This window comes from Pseudophryne corroboree, assembly GCF_028390025.1.
Source record: "Pseudophryne corroboree isolate aPseCor3 chromosome 3 unlocalized genomic scaffold, aPseCor3.hap2 SUPER_3_unloc_4, whole genome shotgun sequence".
NCBI classification, from domain to species: Eukaryota; Metazoa; Chordata; class Amphibia; order Anura; family Myobatrachidae; genus Pseudophryne; species Pseudophryne corroboree.
Window position 1 is genome coordinate 3,046,867 of NW_026967530.1, and position 19,743 is coordinate 3,066,609.

General features: G+C 52.6%; 2 protein-coding genes across 3 annotated transcripts in view; one reads left to right on the forward strand and one right to left on the reverse strand.

The window, feature by feature from the left end:
* LOC134984186 (zinc finger protein 271-like) overlaps positions 1 to 5,096 on the reverse strand; it is a 45,545-nt gene extending 40,449 nt beyond the window's left edge. The window contains exon 1 of the mRNA XM_063949812.1: positions 4,790 to 5,096. The gene's annotated coding sequence lies outside the window, so the exon portion shown is untranslated. The remainder of the gene's footprint in view (positions 1 to 4,789) is intronic.
* Positions 5,097 to 13,740: 8,644 nt separating this feature from the next.
* LOC134984166 (endothelial zinc finger protein induced by tumor necrosis factor alpha-like) overlaps positions 13,741 to 19,743 on the forward strand; it is a 116,035-nt gene continuing 110,032 nt past the window's right edge. For both annotated transcript variants that reach the window (XM_063949786.1, XM_063949787.1), the window contains exon 1: positions 13,741 to 13,815. The gene's annotated coding sequence lies outside the window, so the exon portion shown is untranslated. The remainder of the gene's footprint in view (positions 13,816 to 19,743) is intronic.

Genomic DNA, 19,743 nt, shown 5'->3' on the forward strand with positions numbered 1-19,743 from the left:
TCCCGGGCACCTTATACACCCTCACACCCGGCACATACACCCCCCATACACGCAGTAACCGCCCGGCGTTACACCTCACACGTACAGTCCCGGGCACCTTATACACCCTCACACCCGGCACATACACCACCCATACCCGCAGTCACCGCCCGGCGTTACACCTCACACGTACAGTCCCGGGCACCTTATACACCCTCACACCCGGCACATACACCCCCATACCCGCAGTCACCGCCCGGCGTTACGTATCACACGTACAGTCCCGGGCACACCTTATACACCCTCACACCCGGCACATACACCCCCCATACCCGCAGTCACCGCCCGGCGTTACACCTCACACGTACAGTCCCGGGCTCACCTTATACACCCTCACACCCGGCACATACACCCCCCCATACCCACAGTCACCGTCCGGCGTTACACCTCACGCGTACAGTCCAGGGCACCTTATACACCCTCACACCCGGCACATACACCCGTCATACCCGCAGTCACCGCCCGGCGTTACACCTCACACGTACAGTCCAGGGCACATATACACCCTCACACCCGGCACATACACCCGTCATACCCGCAGTCACCGCCCGGCGTTACACCTCACACGTACAGTCCAGGGCACCTTATACACCCTCACACCCGGCACATACACCCCCCCATACCCGCAGTCACCGCCCGGCGTTACACCTCACACGTACAGTCCCGGGCACCTTATACACCCTCACACCCGGCACTAACACCCCCCCATACCTGCAGTCACCGCCCGGCGTTACAACTCACACGTACAGTCCCGGGCGCACCTTATACACCCTCACACCCGCCACATACACCCCCCATACCTGCAGTCACCGCCCGGCGTTACGCATCACACGTACAGTCCCGGGCACCTTATACACCCGGCACATACACCCGTCATACCCGCAGTCACCGCCCGGCGTTACACCTCACGCGTACAGTCCAGGGCACCTTATACACCCTCACACCCGGCACATACACCCCCCCATACCCGCAGTCACCGCCCGGCATTACACCTCACACGTACAGTCCCGGGCACCTTATACACCCTCACACCCGGCACATACACCCCCCATACACGCAGTAACCGCCCGGCGTTACACCTCACACGTACAGTCCCGGGCACCTTATACACCCTCACACCCGGCACATACACCACCCATACCCGCAGTCACCGCCCGGCGTTACACCTCACACGTACAGTCCCGGGCACCTTATACACCCTCACACCCGGCACATACACCCCCATACCCGCAGTCACCGCCCGGCGTTACGTATCACACGTACAGTCCCGGGCACACCTTATACACCCTCACACCCGGCACATACACCCCCCATACCCGCAGTCACCGCCCGGCGTTACACCTCACACGTACAGTCCCGGGCTCACCTTAAGCACCCTCACACCCGGCACATACACCCCCCTACCTGCAGTCACCGCCCGGCGTTACACCTCACACGTACAGTCCCGAGCATCTTATACACCCTCACACCCAGCACATACACCCCCCATACCCGCAGTCACCGCCCGGCGTTACACCTCACACGTACAGTCCCGGGCACATTATACACCCTCACACCCGGCACATACACCCCCCATACCCGCAGTCACCGCCCGGCTTTACACCTCAAACGTACAGTCCCGGGCACCTTATACACCCTCACACCCGACACATACACCCCCTATACCTGCAGTCACCGCCCGGCGTTACACCTCACATGTACAGTCCCGGGCACCTTATACACCCTCACACCCGGCACATACACCCGTCATACCCGCAGTCACCGCCCGGCGTTACACCTCACACGTACAGTCCCGGGCACCTTATACACCCTCACACCCGACACATACACCCCCCATACCCGCAGTCACCGCCCGGCGTTACACCTCACACGTACAGTCCAGGGCGCACCTTATACACCCTCACACCCGGCACATACACCCCCATACCCACAGTCACCACCCGGCGTTACACCTCACACGTACAGTCCCGGGCACCTTATACACCCTCACACCCGACACATACACCCCCTATACCTGCAGTCACCGCCCGGCGTTACACCTCACACGTACAGTCCCGGGCACCTTATACACCCTCACACCCGGCACATACACCCCCCATACCCGCAGTCACCGCCCGGCGTTACACCTCACACGTACAGTCCCGGGCACCTTATACACCCTCACACCCGGCACATACACCCGTCATACCCGCAGTCACCGCCCAGCGTTACACCTCACACGTACAGTCCCGGGCACCTTATACACCCTCACACCCGGCACATACACCCCCATACCCGCAGTCACCGCCCGGCGTTACACCTCACACGTACAGTCCCGGGCACCTTATACACCCTCACACCCGGCACATACACCCCCCATACCCACAGTCACCACCCGGCGTTACACCTCACACGTACAGTCCCGGGCACCTTATACACCCTCACACCCGGCACATACACCCCCCATACCCGCAGTCACCGCCCGGCGTTACACCTCACACGTACAGTCCCGGGCACCTTATACACCCTCACACCCGGCACATACACCCCCCCATACCCGCAGTCACCGCCCGGCGTTACACCTCACACGTACAGTCCCGGGCATCTTATACACCCTCACACCCGGCACATACACCCCCCATACCCGCAGTCACCGCCCGGCGTTACACCTCACACGTACAGTCCCGGGCACCTTATACACCCTCACACCCGACACATACACCCCCCATACCTGCAGTCACCGCCCGGCGTTACACCTCACACGTACAGTCCCGGGCACCTTATACACCCTCACACCCGGCACATACACCTCCCATACCCGCAGTCACCGCCCGGCGTTACACCTCACACGTACAGTCCCCGGCACCTTATACACCCTCACACCCGGCACATACACCCCCCATACCCACAGTCACCGCCCGGCGTTACACCTCACACGTACAGTCCCGGGCACCTTATACACCCTCACACCCGGCACATACACCCCTCATACCCGCAGTTACCGCCCAGCGTTACACCTCACACGTACAGTCCCGGGCACCTTATACACCCTCACACCCGGCCCAGACACCCCCGATACCCGCAGTTACCGCCCAGCGTTACACCTCACACGTACAGTCCCGGGCACCTTATACACCCTCACACCCGACACATACACCCCCATACCCGCAGTCACCACCCGGCGTTACACCTCACACGTACAGTCCCGGGCACCTTATACACCCTCACACCCGGCACATACACCCCCCATACCCGCAGTCACCGCCCGGCGTTACACCTCACACGTACAGTCCCGGGCACCTTATACACCCTCACACTCGGCACATACACCCGTCATACCCGCAGTCACCGCCCGGCGTTACACCTCACACGTACAGTCCCGGGCACCTTATACACCCTCACACCCGGCACATACACCCCCCATACCCACAGTCACCACCTGGCATTACACATCACACGTACAGTCCCGGGCACCTTATACACCCTCACACCCGGCACATACACCACCCATACCCGCAGTCACCGCCCGGCGTTACACCTCACACGTACAGTCCCGGGCACACCTTATACACCCTCACACCCGGCACATACACCCCCCATACCCGCAGTCACCGCCTGGCATTACACATCACACGTACAGTCCCGGGCACCTTATACACCCTCACACCCGGCACATACACCCCCCCATACCCGCAGTCACCGCCCGGCGTTACACCTCACACGTACAGTCCAGGGCACCTTATACACCCTCACACCCGGCACATACACCCCCCATACCCGCAGTCACCGCCTGGCATTACACATCACACGTACAGTCCCGGGCACCTTATACACCCTCACACCCGGCACATACACCTCCCATACCCGCAGTCACCGCCCGGCGTTACACCTCACACGTACAGTCCCCGGCACCTTATACACCCTCACACCCGGCACATACACCCCCCATACCCACAGTCACCGCCCGGCGTTACACCTCACACGTACAGTCCCGGGCACCTTATACACCCTCACACCCGGCACATACACCCCTCATACCCGCAGTTACCGCCCAGCGTTACACCTCACACGTACAGTCCCGGGCACCTTATACACCCTCACACCCGACACATACACCCCCATACCCGCAGTCACCACCCGGCGTTACACCTCACACGTACAGTCCCGGGCACCTTATACACCCTCACACCCGGCACATACACCCCCCATACCCGCAGTCACCGCCCGGCGTTACACCTCACACGTACAGTCCCGGGCACCTTATACACCCTCACACCCGACACATACACCCGTCATACCCGCAGTCACCGCCCGGCGTTACACCTCACACGTACAGTCCCGGGCACCTTATACACCCTCACACCCGGCACATACACCCCCCATACCCACAGTCACCACCTGGCATTACACATCACACGTACAGTCCCGGGCACCTTATACACCCTCACACCCGGCACATACACCCCCCATACCCGCAGTCACCGCCCGGCTTTACACCTCACACGTACAGTCCCGGGCGCACCTTATACACCCGGCACATACACCCCCGATACCCGCAGTCACCGCCCGGCGTTACACCTCACACGTACAGTCCCGGGCACACCTTATACACCCTCACACCCGGCACATACACCCCCCATACCCGCAGTCACCGCCAGGCGTTACACCTCACACGTACACTATATACCCCAGTGTCCCCATATGCCCCCTGTGTTCCCCAGTGTCCCCCCAGCATTGCCCCTGATATATAGGACAGTGGGAGTAGTTATACCTGTCACACAGCTGCCATGGTCCCGGGTGTGCAGTACAGAGGGGGATCCTCAGTGTCTGCCTGTGTGAAGTGAGAGCAGACTACAGGAAAATGGCCGCGGTCACCCGGGTAACTGGGGACACTGAGTGCGGGCTCTCTCTCCAGGGCTGTGAGCGGACAGCGCCGGTCACCGGGAGCCGCTGTAGGATGTGTTGCCGCCGGTAGCCACCAGGCCGGGGCCCTGTAACGGAGGAGGCGTGGTTTGACAGGGCCATGGCATCATGGCCGTCGCTCCCCTGCACAGGGCCCTGCAGCCTCACTGACGGTGTGATATCAGCGCCTGTCCCCAGTGCGCGGCGGCCGCCATCTTGCCGTGTCCCTGCCTGCTCCCATTACACCTATGGGAGGGGAGTGAGTGAGTGTGTGGAAGAGTGGCAGTGGCAGTGGGGGGGGGGGACTACACCTATAAAATATATATACATTATGATGGGTTCTTACCTCCCAGATAATCGGGTGTGGTGTCGGCAGCAGACGGCCACCTGCATTATAATAATGGTGCCGCCCAACCCTTTACACGTGGGTAGTCAACACTGGTGCGACCGCACGCGCACAGAGGCCGGAATGGGACCGCAGGCTCAGCAACGTGCGACCGCACAGCGATTGCCGGGGGAGTGACCGTTTTGTGGGAGACTACGTGGCGTTGGGAAAACGCAGGCGCGTCGTGGCTGCTTTCGAGGTGTGCATCTGACGTCGGCTGCGATTGCCGCGATGAAAAACGTGGCGCTGCTGTTGCCGCGTATATCTGCGTATGCATGGGTCAGCCAGAATTGTTGATGTTACTTGATTTCAGAGTTTGCATTGCAATTATACCAATGCATGCACAGATTTCCGGATGCACCCGGGGGGGGGGGGGGGGGGGGGGGGGGCGTCTTTTACCTTGATGGGCGTCTCCTCACGTGTTATTTAGCAGAAGCAGGACTGGAAAATCACACTCTCTCTGTCTCAGTAGCAATACAAGCTGAATCAGGCCCCGGTTGCTTTTATTAGGGTGTCTCCACACTAGCGCCGTAACTACGTGTGTGCCAAGCCGCCTCTGCTGTGTGCAAATTGACTCATTACAAGCCGCCTCTGCTGTGTGCGCCGCGCTGAAGCCGGATGTAGGGGAGGAGAGCAGCAGCGCCGGAGGCAGGGGAGGAGGAGGAGGGAGGGGGACTGGAGCCGCAGCAGCGCTATATAATTGGTAGCGACGCTGCTGCAGTAGTCCCCTCTCCTTCCGCATTGGCTGCCCGGTGCTGCTGTGAATGCTGGGATGGGCTTCACTAATCCCAGCATTCACAGCGGCGGAAGCCAGCCAATACGGAAGGAGAGGGAACAGATGCAGCTGCGCCTCTACCAATTTCATAGCGCTGCTGCAGCTCCAGTCCCCCTCCCTCCTCCTCCTTCTCCCCTGCGGCTGCCCGGGATCTGCCAGCACCGAGGAGCCTGACTTCCAGCAGAGAGAGATGGTAAGTATCTATCTCTCTCTCTCTCTCTCTCTATTCTGAGTGTCTGTCTCTCTCTCTATCTCTCTATCTATTCTGTCTGCCGCAATGTGTAAAAAGGGGGACGCTGTCTGCCGTAATGTGTAAAAGGGGACGCTGTCTGCCGTAATGTGTAAAAGGGGCTCTACCTGGTGTAGTGGCGCTACTGTGCAGCGTAATTTGAATAATGGAGACTACTGTGCACCGTAGTATGAATTGTCATTATTTTGTGGCCACGCCCCTTCCCCATGAAACCACGCCCCTATATATTTTACGCGCGCCTACGGCGCGCACTGCCCCTATCTGGCATAGGGGGGGCGGGCAACGCCATTTCTTGCACACAGCGCTAAAATGCCTAGTTACGGTACTGCTCCAGACATCACAGCTGATTACACTCCGAAGAGAAGCAGAATTCCCTACCTCATGTATTCCCCGTCTCCTAACTGACCCAGGCTAGCAGGTCTGAGAGGCTGCTCCAATCCCAATCTATAGAGATAAAAGCACTGGTAAGGTTGTACGTGGGAGATATGTCTGTCTGTCTGTCTCGCATATAGGTTTTAAAACCCCAAGAAAATGTCCGTTTGGGCTTTAGTAAAAAGCCAGTTAAGGGATCCTGGGGTTATGGATGAAGAGAGAGGGCGGGCTCCATCCATTAGGCCCATTTCAGGTGTTCAGACTAATTAGTGCTTGCACCTGTAAGAGACTAAGGGGGACATTTACTAAGCAGTGCTAAGAGTGGAGAAGTGAGCCAGTGGAGAAGTTGCCCCATCAACCAATCAGCACTGAAGTAACATCTATAATTTTCATACTATTAAATTATACAGAGCTTCTGATTGGTTGATGGGGCAACTTCTCCACTGGCTCACTTCTCCGCTCTTAGCACTGCTTCGTAAATGTCCCCCTAATATAGGCGTGTCAGGGTTTTGCTCAGGGTCTCACTACCTGTGGGAACAGGCTGCAGCCCTATTGGGAGACATAATGCGTAACCCTGGGATTGACCTCTTTATTAATGTGCATCCACCTCAAGGGTGCATTATCTGTGATTAAGACAAATTCTTTTCCTAGGAGATAATACTTCAGGGCTTCTATCGCCCATTTTATTGCCAAGCATTCCAGCTTGACTATAGCGTCTCTGGTGTCTCGTGGTAGCAGTTTTCTACTTAAGTAGAGGATTGGCTTCTCCTCCGCCACAATGGACTGTGCTAAAACAGCTCCAAAACCTATCGTAGAAGTGCCAGTTTAAAGGATAAAGGGTTCCTGAAAGTCAGACCTCTGTAGGACTTAATTAGAACATAGAGCTGTCCTCATACCTTCCCAAGCCTCCTCAATTGTTTTGGTCCAGAGGATTATTTCTGGTTGAGCCTTCTCCAGGGTCTCGGTCAACGGTAAAGCCCTGGATGGAAAGTGTGGAATGAAGTGGTGGTAATAGCCTACCAGACCAAGGAAAGTTCTTATTTGTTTCTCAGTTGAGGGTCTTGGCCAGGACTTAACCACCTCCACTTTTTGTAATTGAGGTTTCACTTGTTCATTGCCAATCACATATCCGAGGCAATTGGCCTCCGACAGTCCTATAGTACACATAGCCGGATTAGCTGTAAACCCTGCTTTCTTAGGCTGTCCAGTAGTTTTTGGTCTTTGGGCAAGAGAGTTTCCCAGTCTTCAGTATATATGACGATGTTATCTTAATAGGCTGTGGTGTACTCTAGTGTGGCCTTAGTAGGCAATCTATGGCTCGCTGGAATGTCACTGGGTCCCCATGAAGGCCAAAAGAACTTAGAACTGATACAGAAATAATTAGATAATTACTGCACTTCGTGGATGCTTAGATATGAATTTATATGGAACAAAGATTTGTGAATATTCTTCTTTCTAAAGATGTGAGTGTTGTCTATTTGATGTATATGTAGAAATGTGATGTTTTATTAAATGTTTTATTACAAAGTACGGGCCTTCTAGTATTCATTAATTTTCTGAGAACCTTCAGCTATATTATAAAAGAAGGTCTTTGGTGTATTAAAACAACCTATTTAATATAAATTCATATCTAAGCATCCACGAAGCGCAGTAATTATCTATTTATTTCTTTATCTATGTTTGCCAATTAGGGGTTCTAACCAAACCCTAAATTACGTGCTGTTACGGTGGATTATAGCACTCCTAATAGTGTGATTTTTGATTCTTAGTTTTTCTTACAAGAACATATAACAGACGTCGAGAAGGCAGTCTCCTCCTTGGCAGACCCACTTTGGAGAATTTGTCAGTATCCCTTGGACAGTCTCTGGATGGAGCGAGACATGATGTCCCAGATGTGCTCAATTGGATTCAGGTCTGGGCAACGGGCGGGCCAGTCCATAGCATCAATGCCTTCGTCTTGCAGGAACTGCTGACACACTCCAGCCACATGAGGTCTAGCATTGTCTTGCATTAGGAGAAACCCAGGGCCAACCGCACCAGCATATGGTCTCACAAGGGGTCTGAGGATCTCATCTCGGTACCTAATGGCAGTCAGGCTACCTCTGGCGAGCACATGGAGGGCTGTGCGGCCCCCCCAAAGAAATGCCACCCCACACCATTACTGACCCACTGCCAAACCGGTTATGCTGGAGGATGTTGCAGGTAGCAGAACGTTTTCCTTGGCGTCTCCAGACTGTCACGTCTGTCACATGTGCTCAGTGAGAACCTGCTTTCACCTGTGAAGAGCACAGGGCGCCAATGGCGAATTTGCCAATCTTGGTGTTCTCTGGCATATGCCAAACGTCCTGCACGGTGTTGGGCTGTAAGCACAACCCCCACCTGTGGACGTTGGGCCCTCATACCACCCTCATGGAGTCTGTTTCTGATCATTTGAGTAGACACATGCACATTTGTGGCTTGCTGGAGGTCATTTTGCAGGGCTCTGGCGGTGCTCCTCCTGTTCCTCCTTGCACAAAGGCGGAGGTATTGGTCCTGCTGCTGGATTGTTGCCCTCCTACGGCCTCCTCCACGTCTCCTGATGTACTGGCCTGTCTCCTGGTAGCGCCTCCATGCTCTGCACACTACGCTGACAGACACAGCAAACCTTCTTACTACAGCTCGCATTGATGTGCCATCCTGGATGAGCTGCACTACCTGAGCCACTTGTGTGGGTTGTAGACTCCGTCTCATGCTACCACTAGAGTGAAAGCACCGCCAGCTTTCAAAAGTGACCAAAACATCAGCCAGAAAGCATAGGAGCTGAGAAGTGGTCTGTGGTCACCACCTGCAGAACAACTCCTTTATTGGGGGTGTCTTGCTAATTGCCTATAATTCCCACCTGTTGTCTATTCCATTTGCTCAACAGCATGTGAAATTGATTGTCAATCAGTGATGCTTCCTAAGTGGACAGTTTGATTTCACAGAAGTGTGATTGACTTGGAGTTACATTGTGTTGTTTAAGTGTTCCCTTTATTTTTTTGAGCAGTGTATATATATATATATATATATATATATATATATAACCAATTTCGAGATCGGCACTCACCCCTCAAATAGTATTACAGGCGCCGGGTGTCCTCATTAATGAATATTATAGAACGCACAGACATGCGGCACTCACGGCTCAATCAAAAAAGAAGACAAATGCTCACAGAGTTTTCAACGTTTGTCTTCTTTTTTGACTCAGTCGTGAGTGCTGCATGTCTGTGCGTGCTATATATATATATATATATATATATATATATATAATATAATATATATATGAAGTGAAGAAAATCGACGGCACTCCAGGACTTGTGGTATCAAAAGATGGTGTATTAAAACATCACAAATACAGCAATTTCTGACATTTCGGTGCCCGCAGCCCCCTTTTTTCAGGGTGTATCATACACCTTGAAAAAGGGGGCTGCGTGCCCCGAAACGTCGGAAATTGCTGTATTTGTGATGTTTTAATACACCATCTTTTCTTCACTTCTGTCTACGTCCTAATGCGGAGGGCACCTGGGCCATTTATTGTACCATACTAGGGAGTGCCGGGCGGAGGGGAGGGGAGGGAGGTGAGCGGACGGGAGCGGTTCCGGCGGAGTTGAGCTGCGGCGCCCTCTACTGTCTTGGGCGCCTGGAGCTCGAGCTCCACTGGAACCACCCTCCCTACACCCCTGGGCGCTGAGGATGGCGGATGAGCAGGTGCGGGTGTGCCGAGGGTGGGGTAGGGGGTCCGGAGGCACCGCGGGTGGGGGAGGTGTGGGGGTGCCACAGATGGCGGAGGGGGTCTGAGGGTGATGCGGCTGGGAGTGGGGCAGGTGGGGGAGGGGCGGGCGCGCGGGGCGGATGGAAATAGACGCAGCAGCGTGTGGTCAGGCAGGGAGCGCGACCTCTGCGTCTTAGGTGCGTCTCCTCATCAACTATATTCAAAGTGCTCACCACTCACCGGAACGTTAAGGGATCATGCTCTGCATCCAGCCAAACATCTCCTATGTACTTGCCCAGATCTGTGACTCTATGACTCTGACTCCACCCAGCATTCTGACTCCGCCCAGCATTCTGACTCCGCCCAGCGTTAGGAAATGAGTCACAGATCTGGGCAAATATATAGGAGATGATTGATTGATATTACTCCATCCTATATTGTCCCTAATTATTGGAAGGTGCAATTCCAGCTGCAGGAAATGGACTAACACAGAGCAATAAAACGTAGTCATTATAAAGGAAGATTTAAAGCTCTATTATATTTACCAGTCAGGGAGAGAAATCTCTCTCTCTCTATATATCTATATATATATATATATCTATATATATATCTATATATATCTATCTATATATATATATATATATATATATATATATATATATATATATATACTACACTCCCAGGTGTCACATGATACAATTACAACAGTGGCAGGAGTTTATTGAGGAAAGCATGAAAGGATACAAATGTTATAATATCATATAAGTAATATATCAGTAACTGGAGCCCTGCCAATAGAATAATAAAGACGACACACGGTTTTTATTATTTTCACATACAGATGCAGCCCTCTTTATCTTGGCCTTTAATAGGCCATAATGATACCACGTGTGGGCTATTAAATCAAAGGGACTAGTTCCACGTGGCTATAGGTATTCCATAATATTTTAAAAGATACAGAAATAAAGGATTATATTTTAAATAAATGAGTGCACCTAGAATTACTTGTTACCTGTCTATGGGGGTCATTCAGACCTAATCGCACGCTAGTTTTTTTCGCTGCGTTGCGATCAGGTCAGAACTGCGCATGCGTATGCACCGCAATGCGCAGGCGCGTCGCACGGGTACAAAGCAGATCGCTGCTGGGCGATGGATTTAATGAAGAATCCATTCGCACAGCCGATCGCAAGGAGATTGACAGGAAGAAGGCGTTTGTGGGTGTCACCTGATCGTTTTCTGGGAGTGGTTGGAAAAACGCAGGCGTGTCCAAGCGTTTGCAGGGCGGGTGTCTGACGTCAATTCCGGCCCCGGACAGGCTGAAGTGATCGCAGCGGCTGAGTAAGTTCTGGGCAACTAAGAAACTGCACAAAACTTTTTTGTACCACTCGGCTGCACATGCGATCGCACACTTACAAAGCAAAAATACACTCCCCCATAGGCGGCGACTATCTGATCGCAGCGCAGCGAAAAATAGCTAGCGAGCGATCAACTCGGAATGACCCCTATACCGTGATACTCATATCAGTGTCATCTGCTGACGCAGCTATGTTTATTTATTCCCTGTACTTGTCCTATATTGTCTTCTACTGTAAGTCACTGTCTTCTTGTTTTGATTATTAGTTTATGTACTCTGTAATTGGGCGCTGCGGAACCCTTGTGGCGCCATATAAATAAAGGATAATAATAAGTGCGGGGTGATACATAAGTTGCGGTACACCCTTTTGTTTTCAAAAACTGCAGAAAATGTGAAAACCGACTTAGATTCAAGATGGCGCCCTTGTTCGGTACATACCCTAAAAGAGAGCCCACCTCACCCGTACCTCAGTGGAGTATTCAGGTTTTCCCATTTCCTGCACAGTTTTTGAAACAGAAGGGTGTAAGGGTGTGCGGCCACTTTTGTATCACCCTGTAGTTACCAGCTAGTCTCACGCATACCACATTCCATAGGCTCTGACTTCTTCGGACCCTATGTGACCTGGTTCTCCGCACTCATAGCAGACGACAATAGGGTCTCCGTGAACAGTGGGTGGTCACAGGCCAGTGGGGTTCCAACTTAGCGGGACGCCCATTCCCTGGTCTCTTTTCTGCCATTTTTGCCATACTTCCTGCGGTTTCATACCGCTCCAGCGCTGGATACATCGACCTAAAGTCCTTATGCGCTGGTCGACAACTACCGACTCCACAATCTGTGCGGACTTCCGGCTGGAGCCCAACTCCGCCCCTGTCTGGCGAGTTCTGCAACTTGCTCCCGAACCCCTGGTACTAGGGCTCACTCGTGAATGCGCTGCGCCTTCCCAGCTGTAGTATGTGATATCCGGTCTCTAGGTCGACCACTCTTGGTCGACGTGCATTAGGTTGACATGAGTTTTTCACATTTTTTAAAAAATTTTTAGAACATTTTCATACCTAACGATCCACGTGGACTACGATTGGAACGGTAACCTGTGACGAGCGCAGCGGTAGCTGAGTGAGGCACCTTGCCCGAAGCATGGCGCGCGAACCGAGCCATGCGACGGGGACACGGCGCAGTCATTGGGGTTCTCGGTCATTTTAGGCAGAAAACGACACAAAAATAAACAAACTCGTGTCGACCTAATTACTGTGTCAACCTATTTCATGTTTTGAACTAGTCGCTGTCGACCAACGGTGGTCGATCTAATGTCTGTCGACCTAATTGTGGTCGAACGTATGGACCACACCCGGAGTAAGTCCTGACCGGGCCAAAATGGCGCTTTTGACCAGGTCACATTGTCCGGCACCAGCAGAGGATAAATCAACACTTGCCTCTCAGGCCTCGCTAGTGAGATAGGGGGCAAGCTTATCAGCCCAAGAAGAACGATGTGTGACCCTCCCAAATATTAATACGTATGACTCTGGGTCATCTGAGGTCACGCTGCGCGGTCACCAGCCCGTCATTCGGTTTAGCACAGCTTATTTCATGCGTCATATACAATTAAAAAAAGGCAGTGCTTTTCAGCAATGCAGTGGTTAATGGAACTCAGGCACATAGGCTGCATGGACTCTCACAGGTAGCAGTGTTCTCCGGCCACAGATGCTGAATAGGGGACACTGTTACACTGTAAACTGACATAGAGTCCACAACAAAATGGCGGCGGGCCCGCAGCTACAAGGCGGCGGTGACAGGGACAGTGTTACACGCAGCACACGGCGCCTGAATACAGCGGGAGGAACACAGAGTGTGCAACAATTGTATCACGGTGTCCTCAGCTGCGGGGGACCGTCGCCATTATGCCTGTCGCTGGCAGCGCTATGTGCCACAGGCGCGGCGGCCATCTTGTTGTAGCCTGCAGCGAGCAGAAACAGCCTGAGGTCTATGGCTGCTGTGTCCGAGTACGTCTTCCGGCTGCAGAGATTTCTCCCTGGTGATTTATTACTATATTACTAATATATTATTACCTCCAATATTATATCGTGTTATCAGTGTGTGAGACTGGAGGATATAGAGGCACAGTGGTATCAGTGTGTGAGACTGGAGGATACAGAGGCACAGTGGTATCAGTGTGTGAGGCTGGAGGATATGGAGGTAGCGTGGTATCAGTGTGTGAGGCTGGATGGTATGGAGGCACAGTGGTATAAGTGTGTGAGACTGGAGGATACAGAGGCACAGTGGTATCAGTGTGTGAGACTGGAGGATATAGAGGCACAGTGGTATCAGTGTGTGAGGCTGGAGGATATGGAGGTAGCGTGGTATCAGTGTGTGAGGCTGGAGGGTATGGAAGCACAGTGGCATCAGTGTGTGAGGCTGGAGGATATGGTGGTACAGTGGTATCAGTGTGTGAGGCTGGAGGGTATGGAGGTACAGTGGTATAAGTGTGTGAGGCTGGAGGATACAGAGGCACAGTGGTATCAGTGTGTGAGACTGGAGGATATAGAGGCACAGTGGTATCAGTGTGTGAGGCTGGAGGATATGGAGGTAGCGTGGTATCAGTGTGTGAGGCTGGATGGTATGGAGGCACAGTGGTATAAGTGTGTGAGACTGGAGGATACAGAGGCACAGTGGTATCAGTGTGTGAGGCTGGAGGATATAGAGGCACAGTGGTATCAGTGTGTGAGGCTGGAGGATACAGAGGCACAGTGGTATCAGTGTGTGAGACTGGAGGATATAGAGGCACAGTGGTATCAGTGTGTGAGGCTGGAGGATACAGAGGCACAGTGGTATCAGTGTGTGAGACTGGAGGATATAGAGGCACAGTGGTATCAGTGTGTGAGGCTGGAAGGTATGGAAGCACAGTGGTATCGGTGTGTGAGGCTGGAGGATATAGAGGCACAGTGGTATCAGTGTGTGAGGCTGGAGGGTATGGAGGTACAGTGGTATCAGTGTGTGAGGCTGGAGGATACAGAGGCACAGTGGTATCAGTGTGTGAGACTGGAGGATATAGAGGCACAGTGGTATCAGTGTGTGAGGCTGGAGGGTATGGAGGTACAGTGGTATCAGTGTGTGAGGCTGGAGGATACAGAGGCACAGTGGTATCAGTGTGTGAGACTGGAGGATATAGAGGCACAGTGGTATCAGTGTGTGAGGCTGGAAGGTATGGAAGCACAGTGGTATCAGTGTGTGAGGCTGGAGGATATGGAGGCACAGTGGTATCACATACCCTCCAACATGACCCGGCCCACTAGGTACAAAGTGCTCTGTTTCTGGACTTCCCTCTTAATTTATTTTCTCTGACGTCCTAGTGGATGCTGGGACTCCGTCAGGACCATGGGGGATAGCGGCTCCGCAGGAGACAGGGCACAAAATTTAAAAGTTTGACCACTAGGTGGTGTGTACTGGCTCCTCCCCCTATGACCCTCCTCCAAGCCTCAGTTAGGTTTTTGTGCCCGGCCGAGAAGGGTGCAATCTAGGTGGCTCTCCTAAAGAGCTGCTTAGAGTAAAAGTTTTGATAGTTTTCTTATTTTCAGTGAGTCCTGCTGGCAACAGGCTCACTGCAACGAGGGACCTAGGGGAGAAGGAGTGAACTCACCTGCGTGCAGGATGGATTGGCTTCTTAGGCTACTGGACTCTAGCTCCAGAGGGACGATCACAGGTACAGCCTGGATGGGTCACCGGAGCCGCGCCGCCGACCCCCTTGCAGATGCCGAAGTAAGAAGAGGTCCAGAAACCGGCGGCTGAAGGCTTTTCAGTCTTCATGAGGTAGCGCACAGCACTGCAGCTGTGCGCCATTGCGCTCAGGCACACTTCACACCAGCGGTCACTGAGGGTGCAGGGCGCTGGGGGGGGGGCGCCCTGGGCAGCAATGAGATTACCTTTCTGGCTAAAAAGAATACATCACATATAGTCCCTGAGGCTATATGGATGTATTTCACCCCTGCCAGGTCTCAGAAAAACCGGGAGAAGAGCCCGCCGGAATAGGGGGCGGGGCCTATCTCCTCAGCACACAGCGCCATTTTCCTACACAGCTCCGCTGCTAGGAAGGCTCCCAGGCTCTCCCCTGCACTGCACTACAGAAACAGGGTAAAAAACAGAGAGGGGGGGCATTTTTTGGCGATATTATATATATTTAAGCAGCTATAAGGAAACAACCCTTATATAAGGTTGTTCCTATATAATTATAGCGCTTTGGTGTGTGCTGGCAAACTCTCCCTCTGTCTCCCCAAAGGGCTAGTGGGGTCCTGTCTTCTATCAGAGCATTCCCTGTGTGTCTGCTGTGTGTCGGTACGTGTGTGTCGACATGTATGAGGACGGTGTGGAGGCGGAGCAATTGCCGGTAATGGTGATGTCACCCCTAGGGAGTCGACACCGGAATGGATGGCTTTGTTTATGGAATTACGTGATAATGTCAGCACGCTGCAAAAGTCGGTTGACGACATGAGACGGCCGACAAACCAATTAGCACCTGTACAGGCGTCTCAAACACCGTCAGGGGCTGTAAAACGCCCTTTGCCTCAGTCGGTCGACACAGACCCAGACACGGACACCGAATCTAGTGTCGACGGTGAAGAAACGAACGTATTTTCCAGTAGGGCCACACGTTATATGATCACGGCAATGAAGGAGGCTTTGCATATCTCTGATACTGCAAGTACCACAAAAAGGGGTATTATGTGGGGTCTGAAAAAACTACCTGTAGTTTTTCCTGAATCAGAGGAATTGAATGACGTGTGTGATGATGCGTGGGTTACCCCTGATAAAAAACTGCTAATTTCAAAGAAGTTATTGGCATTATACCCTTTCCCGCCAGAGGTTAGGGCGCGCTGGGAAACACCCCCTAGGGTGGACAAGGCGCTCACACGTTTATCCAAACAAGTGGCGTTACCGTCTCCTGATACGGCCGCCCTCAAGGATCCAGCTGATAGGAGGCTGGAAAATACTCTAAAAAGTATATACACACATACTGGTGTTATACTGCGACCAGCAATCGCCTCAGCCTGGATGTGCAGTGCTGGGGTGGCTTGGTCGGAGTCCCTGACTGAAAATATTGATACCCTGGATAGGGACAGTATTTTATTGACTATAGAGCAATTAAAGGATGCATTCCTTTATATGCGAGATGCACAGAGAGATATCTGCACTCTGGCATCAAGAGTAAGTGCGATGTCCATATCTGCCAGAAGAAGTCTATGGACACGACAGTGGTCAGGCGATGCGGATTCCAAACGGCATATGGAAGTATTACCGTATAAAGGGGAGGAATTATTTGGGGTCGGTCTATCGGATTTGGTAGCCACGGCAACAGCCGGGAAGTCCACCTTTTTACCTCAAGTCCCCTCCCAACAGAAAAAGACGCAGTCTTTTCAGCCGCAGTCCTTTCGTTCCTATAAGAACAAGCGAGCAAAAGGACATTCATATTTGCCCCGAGGCAAAGGAAAGGGTAAGAGACTGCACCAAGCAGCCCCTTCCCAGGAGCAGAAGTCCTCCCCGGCTTCTGCAAAGGCCTCAGCATGACGCTGGGACCTTACAAGCGGACTCAGGGGCGGTGGGGGGTCGCCTCAAGAATTTCAGCGCACAGTGGGCTCACTCGCAGGTGGACCCCTGGATCCTGCAGGTAGTATCTCAGGGTTACAGGTTGGAATTCGAGAAGTCTCCCCCTCGCCGGTTCCTAAAGTCTGCTTTGCCAACGTCTCCCTCCGACAGGGCGACGGTATTGGAAGCCATTCACAAGCTGTATTCTCAGCAGGTGATAGTCAAGGTACCCCTTCTACAACAGGGAAAGGGGTATTACTCCACGCTATTTGTGGTACCGAAGCCGGACGGCTCGGTAAGACCTATTTTAAATCTGAAATCTCTGAACCTGTACATACAAAAATTCAAGTTCAAGATGGAGTCACTCAGAGCAGTGATAGCGAATCTGGAAGAAGGGGATTTTATGGTGTCCTTGGACATCAAGGATGCTTACCTTCATGTCCCAATTTGCCCTTCACACCAAGGGTTCCTCAGGTTCGTGGTACAAAACTGTCATTATCAGTTTCAGACGCTGCCGTTTGGATTGTCCACGGCACCAAGGGTCTTTACCAAGGTGATGGCCGAAATGATGATCCTTCTTCGAAGAGAAGGCGTATTAATTATCCCTTACTTGGACGATCTCCTGATAAGGGCAAGATCCAGAGAACAGCTGGAGGTCGGAGTAGCACTAACTCAAGTAGTGCTCCAACAGCACGGGTGGATTCTGAATTTTCCAAAATCCCAACTGATCCCGACGACACGTCTGCTGTTCCTAGGGATGATTCTGGACACTGTTCAGAAAAAGGTATTTCTTCCAGAGGAGAAAGCCAGGGAGTTATCCGAACTAGTCAGGAACCTCCTAAAACCAGGGACAGTGTCTGTGCATCAATGCACAAGAGTCCTGGGAAAAATGGTGGCTTCTTACGAAGCGATTCCATTCGGCAGATTCCATGCACAAATTTTTCAGTGGGATCTGCTAGACAAATGGTCCGGATCGCATCTGCAGATGCATCAGCGGATAAAATTGTCGACAAGGACAAGGGTCTCTCTGCTATGGTGGTTGCAGAGTGCTCATCTGTTGGAGGGCCGCAGATTCGGCATACAGAACTGGGTCCTAGTGACCACGGATGCCAGCCTGAGAGGCTGGGGAGCGGTCACACAAGGAAGAAACTTCCAGGGCGTGTGGTCAAGCCTGGAAACGTCTCTTCACATAAATATACTGGAACTAAGAGCAATCTACAATGCTCTAAGCCTGGCAAAACCTCTGCTTCAGGGTCAGCCGGTGTTGATCCAGTCGGACAACATCACGGCAGTCGCCCACGTAAACAGACAGGGCGGCACAAGAAGCAGGAGGGCAATGGCAGAAGCTGCAAGGATTCTTCGCTGGGCGGAAAATCATGTGATAGCACTGTCGGCAGTGTTCATTCCGGGAGTGGACAACTGGGAAGCAGACTTCCTCAGCAGACACGATCTTCACCCGGGAGAGTGGGGACTTCATCCAGAAGTCTTCCACATGATTGTGGTCCATTGGGAAAGACCAATGGTGGACATGATGGCGTCCCGCCTCAACAAAAAACTGGACAGGTATTGCGCCAGGTCAAGAGATCCTCAGGCAATAGCTGTGGACGCTCTGGTAACACCATGGGTGTACCAGTCAGTGTATGTGTTCCCTCCTCTGCCTCTCATACCCAAGGTACTGAGAATTATACGGCAAAGGGGAGTAAGAACGATACTAGTGGCTCCGGACTGGCCAAGAAGGACTTGGTACCCGGAACTTCAGGAGATGCTCACGGAAGATCCGTGGCCTCTACCTCTAAGAAGGGATCTGCTTCAGCAGGGACCGTGTCTATTCCAAGACTTACCGCGGCTGCGTTTGACGGCATGGCGGTTGAACGCCGGATCCTAAAGGAAAAAGGCATTCCGGAAGAGGTCATCCCTACCCAAAGCCAGGAAGGAGGTGACTGCACAACATTATCACCGCATTTGGAGAAAATATGTTGCGTGGTGTGAGGCCAGGAAGGCCCCGACAGAGGAATTTCAACTGGGTCGATTCCTACATTTCCTGCAAACAGGATTATTTATGGGCCTCAAATTAGGGTCCATTAAGGTTCAAATTTCGGCCCTGTCGATTTTCTTCCAGAAAGAATTGGCTTCAGTTCCTGAAGTCCAGACTTTTGTAAAAGGAGTACTACATATACAGCCCCCGGTTGTGCCCCCAGTGGCTCCGTGGGATCTCAATGTAGTTTTGGATTTTCTCAAATCCCATTGGTTTGAGCCACTCAAATCGGTAGATTTGAAATATCTTACATGGAAAGTAACCATGCTACTGGCCCTGGCTTCAGCCAGGAGAGTGTCAGAATTGGCGGCTTTATCGTATAAAAGCCCATATCTGATTTTCCATTCGGAC